A 17,673-nucleotide genomic window follows, 5' to 3' on the forward strand; every position below is an offset into this window, starting at 1 on the left:
TCTGTTCCTCATGTGAAATTTGTTCAATGACTCGTGGATTAGCTCGGTGGGTCAAAGGGGTCCTGATGTCTATGCAAGTATTGAGCCTAAGTTTGATGTGAAGGCCCGGTGCCCTACTGAGTCACCTAATTTTTTGATTTTCATATTGTTTTTTTTTTTCACAACAAAATTTTTATTTTATTGATCAGGCAAAGCATATATGCAGTCCTCCACAGTCAGGAGAGCCCTGCCACAACATCAAAGCATATAGGAGCACGATGCAAACCCAATCAGAAACAACCCCACCCTACCCCTCCACCACCCAGAACCCCCCAACGATCCCGATGCCCACCCCTTATCCCTCCCCAACCCCGTGCACGTAATCATAGCCGATCACCAGTAGTCGTTCGTATCCAGTAAGAGAGCTAGCGTCTCCTCAGGCCTGCTGCCCGTCCATCAAAATCACCTCTTCATCCGGTTCCGCTGGGGGATCCAATGTCAAACCCCTATATTCCGCCCACCTCTTCCAGATCTTAAAATGCTTTCGGGGCACCCTCTGGCTTCAAACACCGGGCGCTCCAACCCAATACAATAGTCCATCCCCGCCTTCCAAACACTCAACGGGGGGGCCCGATCACTCTTCCACGCCTGTGCCAAGTCTCGCTTGGCCACGACAAGGCCCAGCAACAACAGGTGACGCTTGTACATGTTTCCCCCGACACCCTCCAGTATGTGGAGAAGGGCCAGACGATGGGTTCGAGGAAGATCCCATCTCAGTACCTCCGATAGACAGCCCCATACACCCCGCCAGAACCGAGTCAGGCCAGTACAGGACCACACAGTATGCAGCAGAGTACCCATTTCAGCACCACATCGCAAACACTCCGGGGACCCAATCAAGCCTGCCTTCCACAATCGCTCTCGCGTATAGTAGGCCCTATGTAGATATTTGAAATGAACCAGGCGCAGGCGCACCGCGATAGCAGTCCCTCGCGGGGACTCCAAAGCCTCTCTCCAATCATCTTCATCCAGTGGGCCAATATCCCGCTCCCAGGTTTCCTTCAACTTAAGGAGGGAGGAGAAGCAATGAGTGACAAGGGTTTGATAGATGCGGGATACCTTCTTATCGCCAAGGTCTCCCATGAAGACCTTTGCTTCCAGAGGGCTGAACTCCGGCAGCGACTCCAAGCCCACCAAACTGGGTCCCAGCGCATGGCGGAGCTGGAGGTATTTAAAAAATTGGGTGTTGGGCATATGGAACTTGACTCTAAGCTCCTGAAACGATTTGAGGGCCGCGCCGGAGACGACATTCCCTAACGACGAAATCCCAATTGAATCCTATCCGCCAAACCCCGACAGCGAGGCTAATGCGGGGAGTTGCCCAGTATTCCACAAAGGAGTCTCAGCCGTCAGTCTGCCCCACCAACCCATGCGGCGTAGTGCTTGTCGCCATATCGTAAACACTACCTGCGTGGTTCGGGGCAGCCGCCGCCGCAGTCTGGCCGAGTATAGAATCGTATGCAAGGTGTGATCCCCCATCAGCAAGCGCTCCAAGGCGTATGCCGGATCCCCTCTATCTCCGTACCACCATTCGTTCAGAACTAACAAGTGGGAGGCCTGGTAGTATGACAGCACATCTGATGTCGCAAGACCACCACAGTAGGTGGACAGAAAACATGTGCGCAGCGCCACCCTGGCGGCACCCCCAGCCCACAAGAAGCGTCCCAGCGCAGAATTAACCTGCCGAAACCACTGGGGTGCAATTGGATGTGGGTGATTCTGCAGCTGATACAAAAGGCGTGGAAGCGCAACCATCTTGAAAATCGCAGACCTACCAAAAATAGTAAGGGGCATCCGGGCCCACGTTTTAAGGTCCGACTGAACTTTGTCCCAGACCGGTACCACGTTACGCTCCCAAGAGATCGACGCAGACGCAGACTCGGACAAGAACACATCTAGGTACAACAGGCCTCCAACCGCCACTCTTAGGGCCAACGCCCAGGAGCCCGCATACGCTCCATCGCCCAGCACCCACAAGGTGGATTTACGCGGGTTAAGGTACAGACCCGAAACCTCTCCGAAGACTCGCATAATTTCCAACACCCGCGGGCCCGATCTATCGAGGTCCGTAAGGAAGAAAAGGACGTCGTCCGCATACAGTGCAATCCTGTCAAAACGTCCCCCGTCCCATCTAAAGCCCCGCAGCTGCGCATCAATTCGCACCCAGGAGGCTAGGGGTTCCATAGCAAGCGCAAATAGGTACGGGGACAGCGGGCAGCCCTGACAGGTCCCACGACCGACTGGGAACTGCGCTGAAACCGCTCCCGAGACCCGCACGGCCGCCGTGATGTCAATGTGTAGCAGCCGAACATATGAGATAAAGACCTGGCCCAGATTAAGTCGAGGCAGGAGCGCAAACAAGTAGGCCCAACTCACCGAGTCGAACGCCCTATCTATATCCGCCAGGAGCAGGGCAGCTCGCTCACCCGTGGCCCCCATCGCATCTATGGCCGTTTGTGCCCGTCTAACGTTGTGTCGTGTCGCTCTGTTCGGCATGAAACCTGCTTGGTCCGGATGAACTAGGTCTGCCACGTAAGGGAGAAGCCGGTTCGCCAGCGCTTTCGCTAGTAGCTTAGCCTCTATGTTAAGCAATGATATGGGGCGATACGAATCATGTCTAGCAGGTGGTCTACCTGGTTTCTGGAACACCACCACCTCAGCATGTCGCCAGTCTACGGGCAACCGACCCGACTCACACGCAGCCTCCAGGACTGCCTTGTAGTGAGTCCCCAACTGGAGCTGGAATTTCTTGTAGAATTCGCATGGGAAGCCACTCGGCCCGGGCGCCTTGCCAGTGTTGAGCTGCGCCAGCGTGTCTCCCAGCTCCTCCACCGTAATAGGGAGGTCCAATACTGCCTGCGTCAGGTCAGCAATAAACTTGTCCACCGCGTTAGCCGGGAGGCAATCTTGCGGTGCATATTGTTCCGCGTAATATCGCGCGAAGCTAGCCGCCAGTTCCACTGGATCCGTCACCGTAACTCCAGCATCATCCGTGAGTCCAGGCAGCGTAATCGGCTGCATGGTATTCTGACACAGTCTATGAAGCATAGTGCATGACTTGTCCCCCCATTGGTAAATCCTACTGCGTGTGGCTAGCCAAGCCTGTCGGGCCTCATCCAGCAGTACGGACGCATAGGTCTGCTGCGCCTGCAGGAGTAACCGCACAGCCTCGCCATCTCCCTCCCCCTGGCACCGCCGCTCGAGGACCTCCACTCGCGCCGCCGCTGCAACTATGGCCTCCCTGCGTCGGCGGCGAGCCGCCGCGCACCACGCTATGTCCACTCCACGCAACGTGGGCTTCATAGCCTCCCAGGCTATTGTCACCTCCGTCTCCTCGCCAAGGTTCTCCTGCCAATAGTGGGCTATCGCCCCCCTCATATGATGGATATAGTCAGCCTGCTGAAGATGCCATGGGGACATTCACCACCGAAACGGCTGCCTCCTCCTGCACAACTCAACATCTACGGCCACTGGGGAGTGGTCGGACAACCCCCGAGGCAGGATAGCGGCCCCTCGCACTCTGCTCAGATACACACAGGGCACAAACACACAATCCAGCCGTGAAAAGGAGCCATGCACCGCTGAGACATACGTATACTCTCTGGCCGCAGCATGCAAGTGTCGCCAAGCATCAACCCAGCCCAAACCGTCCACCATCGCACGCAACCGGGAGGGGGCGGCCACCGCTAGAATCTCCTGCAGCCTTCTGCGGTCCACATTCGCATCTAGCACGTCGTTCCAATCTCCACCCATCACCGCCAGGGACTCCGGGACTTCCGCCCACACCGCAAACAGCCTTTCAGCCAGGGACCACTGCAGAGGGGGAGGGGCATAGACACTCCCAAACACAACAGGCTCCATACCCACCATCCCTTTCACAATAATATAGCGGCCCTGCGGGTCTAGCCATTGTCTCTCATGAACATAAGCTAATCGTCTATGGATCAAGATGGCGACCCCCCTGGAGCCCCTCGAAAAGCCAGCATGAAAAACCTGGTGATAGCCAAATCTCTGCAGACTAAGTGCTTTCGTCCCCATCATATGCGTTTCTTGTAAGAGCAGTACATCCGCCCCCTCCCTCTTCGCCCATCGCAGGACGGCACCCCTCTTAATTTTATCCAACATTCCCCTGACACTTCAGCTCAATATGCGCATAGACGCCCCCTGGGGCCCCGGAGGTAATGCATCAGCCATGATCCCAGGGAACACAAAGCAAGAGCACCCAACAGCAGGCCTGAATACATAGCACCAGCACTAGCATGGCATGAAAATCACGTGCACAACTAACCGGCCACCCTCCACCCCCCCACCCGCACCCCCCCAGAACACCCCCCTGAACTGCCCGTCCCTCATCCCCCGCCCCCCACCCCTATACCTCATAGAACATAGAAGTATCGGTCGCGGCATGGGCAACCTCGGGCCCAAAACAGAGTGCCCAAGGCCAACCATACCAATGGATCCCAACTACACACTTAACCACCAAGAACCCCCCCCCTTACCAACACCCGCCTATGAAGGAGGGAAGTAGCCCCTATAAACAGGCACCCGAACCCCACCCCGCAGCCCACACCATCACCAACATGTAGAGCGAACAGTGTCAAGGTACCCAGTCCCAAACCATCCGGGCAGCTGGGCATAGCAACCGACCACTCACTGCCAGAATCTACGACATCAATAGGTCACCTCGTACTCCAATGTCCTTCAATGTTCCTTGCTGGATTGGTCCGAGTCCGTAGGTGCTCCATCTCACGCCCCAGTGCCGTGACCTAGAACTCCTGTGTCTCTTTCCCCGGACACGCTGGTCGGCCCGCTCCTGAGAGGTGCCCCTGGAGGAACCCGGGTTCAGGCCCGGTTGAGCATGTGGCCAGACCCTCACTGTCTCATCCGTCCACTTGAAGACCTCCTCTGGGAAGTGGGTCCGTGATTGGAAAATCACTCGAAGGCGGGCCGGATAAAGTAAAGAATATTGGAGCTTCAAGCCACGTAATTTCGCCTTGGCCGCTATGAAAGAATGTCGTTGCTGCTGCACCATCTTCGTATAATCCGGAAAAGTCATGATTTTCTGATTTTCGAACATAACAGAGTCTTTTGCCCTCGCCTCCCTTAAGATGGTGTCCCTGTCGTGAAAGTTTAGTATCCTAGCAATCACCGGTCTGGGCCACTCTCCGGCCGGTGGTTACTGCGTCAGGGCTCTATGGGCGCGCTCTATCACAAAGCACCGTGACAGCGCGTCTGGGGGTAACCAGTCCTCCAACCACTGGGACAGGAAGCGTTCCATGTTCCCCTTCTCGCAGCCCTCGGGAAATCCCACGAAGCGGAGGTTATTCTTGCGCGCCCGCCCTTCGGCATCCTCAACACGGAGCACAAGGCCCCTCTGAATCTTCTCCATTGCGATCATTTTCTGCTTCAGGGTTCCCACATCATCCTCCACAGTCGAGAGTCTGGATTCCGCCTCCGTGATGCGGGTCACCGCGTTGCGAAGGTCCTGGCACAGCAAGGTCACATCTGCCCCAACCGCTCCTATCTTGGCGTCAAGCATATCCCTGGATTGGGTGATCGCCGCCATAAGTGCTGCATTGTCCGGTCCTGCACCCTGGCCCCCACCCAACGCACCGGCACCTCCACTCGGCCCAGTGAATTTATCGATGGGCCCCTGTTTGGCGGACCCACTGCCCTCTCCGCCCCTGGTCATGTCCAAGGCTGTATATGTTAGGCCGCATCCAGGCTCTTCAATGGGCCTCAGGGTAGTCCTCACACCGCGGGGGTCCCCGCACACCACAGCCCAGGTTCCACGTCTGCCGGCCGCTGCTGCCTATTAACCCCTTGTCAACATATACGGGGGCCGGAGGTACTCACGGATTGTGCTGCGGCTCCCTTGCCACTGTCCCCAGGCACTCCCGGGACCCAGGCACCACACCAGCAGGAGCTCCCAGGTGGCCACCGGTCAAGGATCCCAGTCTGTGCACTAGTGTTGTGACCAAGACTGCAGGCAGGGCCGCCTACCTCGCCGTCTGGGTCGGCTCCAGGCTCCACCACTCGCAGCCAGGGATCGCAAAAATCGAGGCCCCGGTCTCCAGACCGCCGCACAGGCCGCAGCCTTCCCCCGGCGTCCACACTACCCGGGCAGCTACTCAGAGAGCGGGGGGCACAGCGGGACGTCTACACTCCGCTCCAGTGCCAAGCTGATTGCCCGGGGCAGCACCAGTAGCCGATGCCGCGGGCCAGTATCAAAGTCGCCCGTCCGGGCTCCACCAAAATTGAGGCCCCGGCTGTGCACGCCGGGACCAGGCCTCAAATCGCCACCGCCGTTTTCTTCACCGCAAGGAGCTCGGAAACCCTGCTCGCTACACCGGAGGGCACCTCTCACCTTCCGCCACCAAATCGGAGCCGGTATGCTGCCGAGTAGGTCCGGGAGCCAGGATAAATGTGCAAATCAGTGTTGGGCCGGTGGGAGCTCTAGCAAGCTAGGCCACGCCCCCCCTTTCATATTGTTTTTAACTTTCATTTGTTCTAGAGTTTCTATTTCTATTGATGGGGCCAAAGGCGCACATGTGATTGATCAAGGACACCGCTAGATAGCTGTTGAGTGGGCTAAGTGGGTCCACCAATCTGTGCTTTACCTCGGGCGTGATTATTTACAACAAGGGGTGGTGATGGACAGAGTCTCTGAATTAAGCAGAGTACTCTCACCCAGTCAAGAGATCAGGGCTAGATCCAACACCGTTTTTTAGCTCATTGCACCATCCCAGTTTCAGAACCTGGCTGTATGCAAATTAGTATGTCCCTGGCCCAGTGCATCATGGGAACAGGGCAGACCAGACTACAAAAGCCAATTCTTACACTGGGAAGGAAACAAGCTTCCGGGGACCGGTTTCTGGCATTTCAGCCGTCTTCGGCCCGGCTTGCTTGAATCCTGATGGTGCAATGAGCAAGGGACTCACATCTGAGTATACCCTTCCACGCTTAGGGTGGACAAAATTATTTACAACAAGGGGTGGTGATGGACAGAGTCTCTGAATTAAGCAGAGTACTCTCACCCAGTCAAGAGATCAGGGCTAGATTTCAACACCGTTTTTTAGCTCATTGCACCATCCCAGTTTCAGAACCTGGCTGTATGCAAATTAGTATGTCCCTGGCCCAGTGCATCATGGGAACAGGGCAGACCAGACTACAAAAGCCAATTCTTACACTGGGAAGGAAACAAGCTTCCGGGGACCGGTTTCTGGCATTTCAGCCGTCTTCGGCCCGGCTTGCTTGAATCCTGATAGTGCAATGAGCAAGGGACTCACATCTGAGTATACCCTTCCACGCTTAGGGTGGACAAAATTATTTACAACAAGGGGTGGTGATGGACAGAGTCTCTGAATTAAGCAGAGTACTCTCACCCAGTCAAGAGATCAGGGCTAGATCCAACACCGTTTTTTAGCTCATTGCACCATCCCAGTTTCAGAACCTGGCTGTATGCAAATTAGTATGTCCCTGGCCCAGTGCATCATGGGAACAGGGCAGACCAGACTACAAAAGCCAATTCTTACACTGGGAAGGAAACAAGCTTCCGGGGACCGGTTTCTGGCATTTCAGCCGTCTTCGGCCCGGCTTGCTTGAATCCTGATGGTGCAATGAGCAAGGGACTCACATCTGAGTATACCCTTCCACGCTTAGGGTGGACAAAATTATTTACAACAAGGGGTGGTGATGGACAGAGTCTCTGAATTAAGCAGAGTACTCTCACCCAGTCAAGAGATCAGGGCTAGATCCAACACCGTTTTTTAGCTCATTGCACCATCCCAGTTTCAGAACCTGGCTGTATGCAAATTAGTATGTCCCTGGCCCAGTGCATCATGGGAACAGGGCAGACCAGACTACAAAAGCCAATTCTTACACTGGGAAGGAAACAAGCTTCCGGGGACCGGTTTCTGGCATTTCAGCCGTCTTCCGCCCGGCTTGCTTGAATCCTGATGGTGCAATGAGCAAGGGACTCACATCTGAGTATACCCTTCCACGCTTAGGGTGGACAAAATTATTTACAACAAGGGGTGGTGATGGACAGAGTCTCTGAATTAAGCAGAGTACTCTCACCCAGTCAAGAGATCAGGGCTAGATCCAACACTGTTTTTTAGCTCATTGCACCATCCCAGTTTCAGAACCTGGCTGTATGCAAATTAGTATGTCCCTGGCCCAGTGCATCATGGGAACAGGGCAGACCAGACTACAAAAGCCAATTCTTACACTGGGAAGGAAACAAGCTTCCGGGGACCGGTTTCTGGCATTTCAGCCGTCTTCCGCCCGGCTTGCTTGAATCCTGATGGTGCAATGAGCAAGGGACTCACATCTGAGTATACCCTTCCACGCTTAGGGTGGACAAAATTATTTACAACAAGGGGTGGTGATGGACAGAGTCTCTGAATTAAGCAGAGTACTCTCACCCAGTCAAGAGATCAGGGCTAGATCCAACACCGTTTTTTAGCTCATTGCACCATCCCAGTTTCAGAACCTGGCTGTATGCAAATTAGTATGTCCCTGGCCCAGTGCATCATGGGAACAGGGCAGACCAGACTACAAAAGCCAATTCTTACACTGGGAAGGAAACAAGCTTCCGGGGACCGGTTTCTGGCATTTCAGCCGTCTTCGGCCCGGCTTGCTTGAATCCTGATGGTGCAATGAGCAAGGGACTCACATCTGAGTATACCCTTCCACGCTTAGGGTGGACAAAATTATTTACAACAAGGGGTGGTGATGGACAGAGTCTCTGAATTAAGCAGAGTACTCTCACCCAGTCAAGAGATCAGGGCTAGATCCAACACCGTTTTTTAGCTCATTGCACCATCCCAGTTTCAGAACCTGGCTGTATGCAAATTAGTATGTCCCTGGCCCAGTGCATCATGGGAACAGGGCAGACCAGACTACAAAAGCCAATTCTTACACTGGGAAGGAAACAAGCTTCCGGGGACCGGTTTCTGGCATTTCAGCCGTCTTCGGCCCGGCTTGCTTGAATCCTGATGATGCAATGAGCAAGGGACTCACATCTGAGTATACCCTTCCACGCTTAGGGTGGACAAAATTATTTACAACAAGGGGTGGTGATGGACAGAGTCTCTGAATTAAGCAGAGTACTCTCACCCAGTCAAGAGATCAGGGCTAGATCCAACACCGTTTTTTAGCTCATTGCACCATCCCAGTTTCAGAACCTGGCTGTATGCAAATTAGTATGTCCCTGGCCCAGTGCATCATGGGAACAGGGCAGACCAGACTACAAAAGCCAATTCTTACACTGGGAAGGAAACAAGCTTCCGGGGACCGGTTTCTGGCATTTCAGCCGTCTTCGGCCCGGCTTGCTTGAATCCTGATGGTGCAATGAGCAAGGGACTCACATCTGAGTATACCCTTCCACGCTTAGGGTGGACAAAATTATTTACAACAAGGGGTGGTGATGGACAGAGTCTCTGAATTAAGCAGAGTACTCTCACCCAGTCAAGAGATCAGGGCTAGATCCAACACCGTTTTTTAGCTCATTGCACCATCCCAGTTTCAGAACCTGGCTGTATGCAAATTAGTATGTCCCTGGCCCAGTGCATCATGGGAACAGGGCAGACCAGACTACAAAAGCCAATTCTTACACTGGGAAGGAAACAAGCTTCCGGGGACCGGTTTCTGGCATTTCAGCCGTCTTCGGCCAGGCTTGCTTGAATCCTGATGGTGCAATGAGCAAGGGACTCACATCTGAGTATACCCTTCCACGCTTAGGGTGGACAAAATTATTTACAACAAGGGGTGGTGATGGACAGAGTCTCTGAATTAAGCAGAGTACTCTCACCCAGTCAAGAGATCAGGGCTAGATCCAACACCGTTTTTTAGCTCATTGCACCATCCCAGTTTCAGAACCTGGCTGTATGCAAATTAGTATGTCCCTGGCCCAGTGCATCATGGGAACAGGGCAGACCAGACTACAAAAGCCAATTCTTACACTGGGAAGGAAACAAGCTTCCGGGGACCGGTTTCTGGCATTTCAGCCGTCTTCGGCCCGGCTTGCTTGAATCCTGATGGTGCAATGAGCAAGGGACTCACATCTGAGTATACCCTTCCACGCTTAGGGTGGACAAAATTATTTACAACAAGGGGTGGTGATGGACAGAGTCTCTGAATTAAGCAGAGTACTCTCACCCAGTCAAGAGATCAGGGCTAGATCCAACACCGTTTTTTAGCTCATTGCACCATCCCAGTTTCAGAACCTGGCTGTATGCAAATTAGTATGTCCCTGGCCCAGTGCATCATGGGAACAGGGCAGACCAGACTACAAAAGCCAATTCTTACACTGGGAAGGAAACAAGCTTCCGGGGACCGGTTTCTGGCATTTCAGCCATCTTCGGCCCGGCTTGCTTGAATCCTGATGATGCAATGAGCAAGGGACTCACATCTGAGTATACCCTTCCACGCTTAGGGTGGACAAAATTATTTACAACAAGGGGTGGTGATGGACAGAGTCTCTGAATTAAGCAGAGTACTCTCACCCAGTCAAGAGATCAGGGCTAGATCCAACACCGTTTTTTAGCTCATTGCACCATCCCAGTTTCAGAACCTGGCTGTATGCAAATTAGTATGTCCCTGGCCCAGTGCATCATGGGAACAGGGCAGACCAGACTACAAAAGCCAATTCTTACACTGGGAAGGAAACAAGCTTCCGGGGACCGGTTTCTGGCATTTCAGCCGTCTTCGGCCCGGCTTGCTTGAATCCTGATGGGCGTGGGCTGGAATGGGTACTGCGTGATGTATATATATGTGGTGGGGGAGCTCAGGATCCCTGAAGTTATTTACAGGTGGGCGACAGGCGCTCTGCATGTTGGGGGTGGCGGGCAGTTCTAGTCCTGTTATGCAGGGAGGCAGGGAGGGGGGACTTCAATGGGATGGGTAAGTGTGGGTTTGATCTGTTGGGGGGTCTGGTTTTTTTTTTTTTTTGCAGCAGTAAGAAATGACTATTGGAATGTTAGCATCTTATTTGGCACCAAAATCCTAATTACGGACAAGGTGTATCACGGCATTGTAATGCAAAAAGGCTGTATTGGGGTCGCCCCAGGGGGGTGACTCTAGGGGGGTAGGATGTGACGGCCCATCCGACATCATAATTGTACTACTGATATATTCTAATGGCAGCGGGTCAAGGAATTAGAGTTTCCACCTGGAATGTCAATGGGCTGGGGACAAAATTAAAAGGGGATTGTTCTACAATATATACATCGGCATGATATAATACTGCTACAAGAAACCCACCTGATAGGAATTTCGTGCATCGCCCCGAACAGGAACGGATGCCACATGGTAGCACATTCGGGCTTTAACTCAGGATCTAGAAGGGTTGGGGTTCTATTACGTAAAGGCTGCCCTTATGTGATACAGAACACCTGGACAGACGCATAAGGTAGGTGTGCAGCATGTACAGGTATGTGGCAGGGTAGAGTCATTAATGTGGTTTCAGTGTATGCCCCGGCGGGATTACATCGCCTAACATTGAAGAACGTGGGGGGGTTGTTGTTGGACTTGCCCGTGGATCATGAGAGACCATGAGGACCGTTTATCGCTCTATGCGGACGATATATTTCTCTATCTGGCCACTCCAGCATGCTCACAACGACTGGTGTTACACATTTTTCATATATTTGGAGCGCACTCGGGGTATAAGATAAATTGGTCCAAATCCCAGATGTATGCACTCTGGGGGGAGCCCCCAAAAGGTCCTCGAGGTTACGACATTCCAGTAGCGATCCAGGGTTTCCGATGTTTGGGCATTTTTATCACACCCGATACTACACTATTTATCTAACTGAATCGCCTGGAGCCCCTACTGCGGTTTAGATCAGATGTCACACATTGGCGAGCGTTGCCTCTTACTCTTTTAGGACGTGCATCCCTGTTTAAAATGCTCACCCTGCCACGCTTTCTCTACGCCCTGCAAAACGCTCCCAATCCGGTTCCAGACTCCTATGTTTTGCAAATTGAAGGGGTGGTGCGGGAATTGCTTTGGGAGAGCCGACCTCCCCGGATTGCCATAAACAAACTCACCATGGATGGTACGACGGGGTATAGGGTTGCCGGACATGCGCCTCTACTATCAAGCATCGCAGTTGACAGCCATTAACAGATGGATGTTCAGACCGCATGACGATCCTTGTTTTCGCACGGACCATTGGCCAATGGGTAAGGGGGGCTACAATAGAGCACTGTATACAAACTATCGGAGGCTGCGTTTGACCGGCACAACACACGTACGGTGGAAGTATGGCATGGAGTCCAACGTATGCAGGGGTGGCAGGGGCGCCTGACGAAGGCTACCCCATTGTGGGAACCCGACATTTTGGGCCGCCTCAGTACCTGTCCGGGGTTTGATAAATGGGACATAATTGGGATATCTACGGTGGGAGACATGTGGGTGAAAGGGAAGAAGGCAACATTAGTGGACCTTCAAACTAAGTACTAACTAGCATCTAGACTTTTCGATATGTCCAGATTAGCCATGCCATTGATTCGGCCCTCCCGAAGGGTACCCCCTTTCCAGATTCCTCCCGGTTAGAGGACAGACTATTGCTGGACCCAATAGACCTTAAGGCCATTTCCCTCACGTATAAGAAATTATTGAACAACCGAATTGCCCCAATGCTGAAACTACGGTCGAGCTGGGTGACTGATCTGGGGGAGATTGCCAATGAGGACTGGGGAGAGGTGGCGTCTTCTCCCCGAGAGGTGGCGATTCCAATGCGACTTCCGCTGGTCCAGCTCAAGATTTTCCACAGGGTATATTTTGATGCCAAATTGTTATGTAGGTTGGGTAGGAGACCTGATCCGCTCTGCCTCTGGCGGTGTAAACAGACTGGCACATACAAGACAGGCACATTCACATATTCTGTAGGACTGCCCCCACATACACAAATATTGGACTGACGTTGCTACAGCGCGGCTCCAGAAATCATTTCTAATCAATACTCACCATTTCCCTGAAACCTTAAAACTCACAAATCATGCATCAGTGGGGCCCATAACACTGCGCATTACCCTGTTCACTTACATTTGGCTTCAAGGTTTTGGTGAATTGCAATGGAGAAATGCTGTAACATTTGGTGGAGCGTCTAAACCTATTTAACTATTTATTATTTACACCTGCAGATTTAAACATTTTACCATAGTTTATTCAGACTTTAATTATTCAGACACACCACCATAGTGGCAATGGATCTACTAGAATGAAAATTTGGTGTAGGAAGAATCAAAGACTAGCTTTTACTTCTTCATTTATCTAATTTTTTTTCAAAGCAAAACTTTATCATGTCTGACATTTATGCATTAGTAAATCTTTATTCAGTAAAATCTTCAACTTTATTTCAAAATGATCATTTTATTTAGAGCTTAAGAAAAATCGCTTTATTTTAGAAAACAGTTAAAGTTTAACAAAGAACAGATAGTTCCAAATTCATTCTCTCCTAACATCCCTAACTAACACCCTCATCTTATCCTTCAATCCTGCAAAGCAAACAAGTAAAAAAACATTAAAGTTCTTACATCCAGGAAGCGGTCCTCAATCGGGCAGCATCTCCGATAGAAATTGAAAAGGCGACCCCTTCTAGCTAAAACCAGGGGTTTTTATACCTTATTTCTCCAACTTAATCTATCTAAATTGTAACTATCATCTTTTATTTGGTCTCTCATTGGACAAAATCGGGGTGGGTGAACATCTCTTCAGCATTACAGCATCATTTTCACAACGTGTCAGCGAAAAAAGAAAGGGTCTTTGTTTAAGTCAGTCCGTGGCCTAGGCGCTTCCTTGCATTTGAAACATGTATCAACTATCCCAGGCTCTAAGCATTACATCGTCCATGCTTGGCACCCATCCTAGGTTCCGGGCCATGGTAGCCTTGAACCTCCTCAAGCACAGGCAGTTCACTCTGACTTGCAGGTTTTGCACGCCTGCGCAGTTCAGCTCTTGCTCACAGTTTACCCGAGCAGCCATCTTTCGCATAGGCCTCAGAGGCCACTTTTGGAAATATCGTAAAAACAAACACAGATTTATGTTAATTATTGAATTTAAACCCGTTCTGTTTACCTCACACCTAACTAATGTTTCCCAGTTAGTTGTTACCTAGCAAATAAGCCAGATAAATGCATGTTATACTTACATTTTCGACCTCTCCACCACACAGAAACGTGTAAAATAGGCATATTAAAAAGCATTTGTTTTACAATTAAGCTGCACATTAGTTCACAACACGATAACAATACATATTAGCTGGGTTTATTGCAATATGCAAGCAAAGTTAGTTTTGCCCGTGTGTAATAATAAAAATAATGTGTGCACTTTACTCTATGGTTGGTTAATTTCGCAAAACATGCAATCAGTAAATATTAACGTTATGGGACATTAACTTTGCGAGGGGTACACAAAATTTTGCGTTTGCCACCTCGCTCCATCAATTCCCTCATCTGGTGATTTTATCACCAAATAACCCTCAAAATGTTGGAAAATTTAGCAGAACATGTTTCAATTTCCTTTTGTTAATGTCACCTATACTTTTGTCTCTTTCTCTTTTGAATTCTTGAAAACCTTTTCTTTTATTTCTTCCATTTCTATCTCATTCTTTTCTCTCATTCTTGCCAATCGTTCTTCATTCCTTTTCTTTATCAAGTTTCTTAAATCTCTTCTACCTTTGTATATACAACATAACCTTATCATAAGGATTACTATCACTAAGACTGTTATTGGTATTAGTATTTTACCTATAATTGAACTACCTATTTCTTGAAACCAATGCTTAATTGCTGAGAAACTTTTACCCAGTCTTTCAAGGACACCTTCAACCTCCAGTGGTTCAATTTCTTTATGCAAATCTGCAATATTTCTAATATAATTTTCAATATTCTGACTTTTATCTGGAATGTAAGTACAACAATGTTGAACTTTCAAAATTCCACAGACTCCTCCCTCTTTTGCTAAAATTATGTCAAGGGCAAGTCTGTTTTGCATAACCATAGCTCTCATAGCAACCATTTCAGTATCTACCATTAGGAATCCTCCTGCTGTGTCTGTTGATAATTTATCAACTATTGTGGACAATTTTCTGATTCTATATGCATTAAACGAAATTCCCACTGCTGGTATCAGTGCTCCAAATACATCTCCTACTATTTCTAACTCACTCTCTCTTCTTTTTCTACTTAAAACTTTACCTATCTCATGCTTTCCATTAGTACCTCTATCTACATGGAAAATTTTAGGAAAGACCAAACCCACATAACATGTCCCATACCAATGGTCTGGCAATCTATAATAAGCTTTATTCCCACATATGAAATAAATTCCAGGAAAAACAGGATCATTTCCTCCTTTAAATCCCCAACCTCCTATAATTCTATAGGTATCTTCACATTGACTCGCACCCACAAAATAATTGTCATACATTGAATTATCTCTTCTGATACAAAATGTTCCCAACATTGGTGCATCTATATGGATGTACGACATTACAACGCATGCTTTTACATCGCAAGTTTTACAACGCATACCATTACAACGCATAGTGCTTTGGGGCGCTGGATAGTGAATAGTTTAATTTACTATTCCAACTCCAGTCCCCGTGGATAGTAGGGAAGGTGTTGGATAGTACATTAAATCTATTCCCTATCCTAGAGCGCCCCCCAGCGCAATGCGTTGTAATGGTTTGCGTTGTAAAAGTTGCGTTGTAAAGGATGTTTCCCCATCTGTATTGATTGCTACATTCACATTCTTATCCTCAATGTTCTCATCATAAAATGTGTAATATTTAGACTTTGCATGTTTCATCTTCTCTTTTCGTTTGTAAGCAATTCTCCTTTCCTCAACCATGTTTAAGAATGCCTTTTCTTCAACTCTCATTTTACATGTCAAATTATTATTAAATGCATACTCGTGCGTTAACTCATCTACTTCTAGAAAATATTCTCCCATTACCTAAGCAAGTTTTACTTTTATTTAGTGTATTGTCAATCTTTAATTTGGCAAATATTTCATCCACATTAGAATAGTGATACTCCAGTTTCCCAGTCTTATAAAACAAACTTGCAATTACACTACAAGTTACTCCATATGTAAGAGGAAGGTGGTGATAGGTCACCCCTTCTGACACTGATGCTGGCAACTTTACACAAACATAACAGTCATCAACATTCATTGTTTTAATGTACTCTGGCAATAATTTTGAAACAGTATGTTTGGTGTAATCACTAATAGACCTATCTTGATGCAGCTCTGGCTTGTACACATGAGTCTCATGCACTTTTTCTTTCTCAATTGGCTTACTTGAACTCACATTCGGTTTTAATTTTGTTAAATTAGTTTGGAAAGGAATCACAATAGCTAAAATTATCCATAGTATAGTCATCAACCCCATGCATATAGTAAAACATCTACACCATTTTCTAAAAATTGATCATTTCGTTCTATGATTGTTCATTGCCATCTTCCCTAACACCGTTTTCTTCGACCTTATGTCACCTATAAATTTCACACCACTCAGCACTCTAACAAGTTTTCTTCGACCTTGTGTCAATTTCTATTCTAAATTATACTATAATAAGATTTTTCTAACAAGTTTTCTTCGACCTTATGTCAACTCCGACCTCTTCTATATTTACAAAATCTGTCTCACAGAACTTCAGACTTTTTATTTGAATATCATATACTTTAAGCACCTAATTTTCCATTTCTTAATTGACTTCTTTACTCACTTTTCCCAATTGGCTTTGGGTCGTACAAGTTTTCTTGACTACTATTAACTTCAACAATCGGTGGCATGACAATATATGTCCACTCAGGTGATTTGTACCTCTGATTTGGACTTCTTACTCTTTTAGGCCTTTGAATAGTCTCTATTTTCTTTCCCAATGTTTCTTTCTGGCTAGAGATCTCATTCACTTGGTCTTCTTGCTCTTTTGTTTTGTTCACTATTTTGAATTTTAATCCTCCAGCTCCTTTAGGCCAATTGTCTCCTTTACAGACTTTCTTAGTCTTCGGCTCTATTGTATTATGTTCCACTCTCTAAGTTCTTTTCCTTGTGCTTTTTCTTAATGAAGTTTCATCTGCACTGTCATCTGTTTTACTTTCAGTGTCTTCCACTGTATCATTGATTATGATCTTTACAATGTCTTTGTCTTCATCAGTTTCAGTTCTCTCTACTGTTACTCTGTTAGGAACACCTTCAAAACTGGTACTTGGAATCTCATCCAAAGGAGTTACTTCCTTTTCTCCAGTTTCAGGATTTCCGTTCCTGCTTTCAGAGTCTTCAGTTAGCTTTACAGTTTTCTCTTTTTCAACAACTTTTTTTCTTCTCGTTCTTTTGCGTCTTTACTGGTGCTTGTCTTTACCGATTCTCAACCTTCAAGTTGATCTTCTGAATCTGGTATTTCAACAATCTCCCTTTCACCTTCACCTTCAGACGCAGAACTGGCTTCTGATACTTCCAGATGTCGACATTCCTGTCGATCTTCAATATCTGGATCCTTCTCTGGTTCACCTTCAGAATCAGAGTCAGTTGTACTTTCACCGTCGTATGGGTATTCAGGTTCAGGCACACGGATGGTGTGACTAGCATGAACCCACCTTTTCAGTCCAGCACACTT

This window comes from Lissotriton helveticus, chromosome 2_1, assembly GCF_964261635.1.
Source record: "Lissotriton helveticus chromosome 2_1, aLisHel1.1, whole genome shotgun sequence".
Lineage (NCBI taxonomy): Eukaryota > Metazoa > Chordata > Amphibia > Caudata > Salamandridae > Lissotriton > Lissotriton helveticus.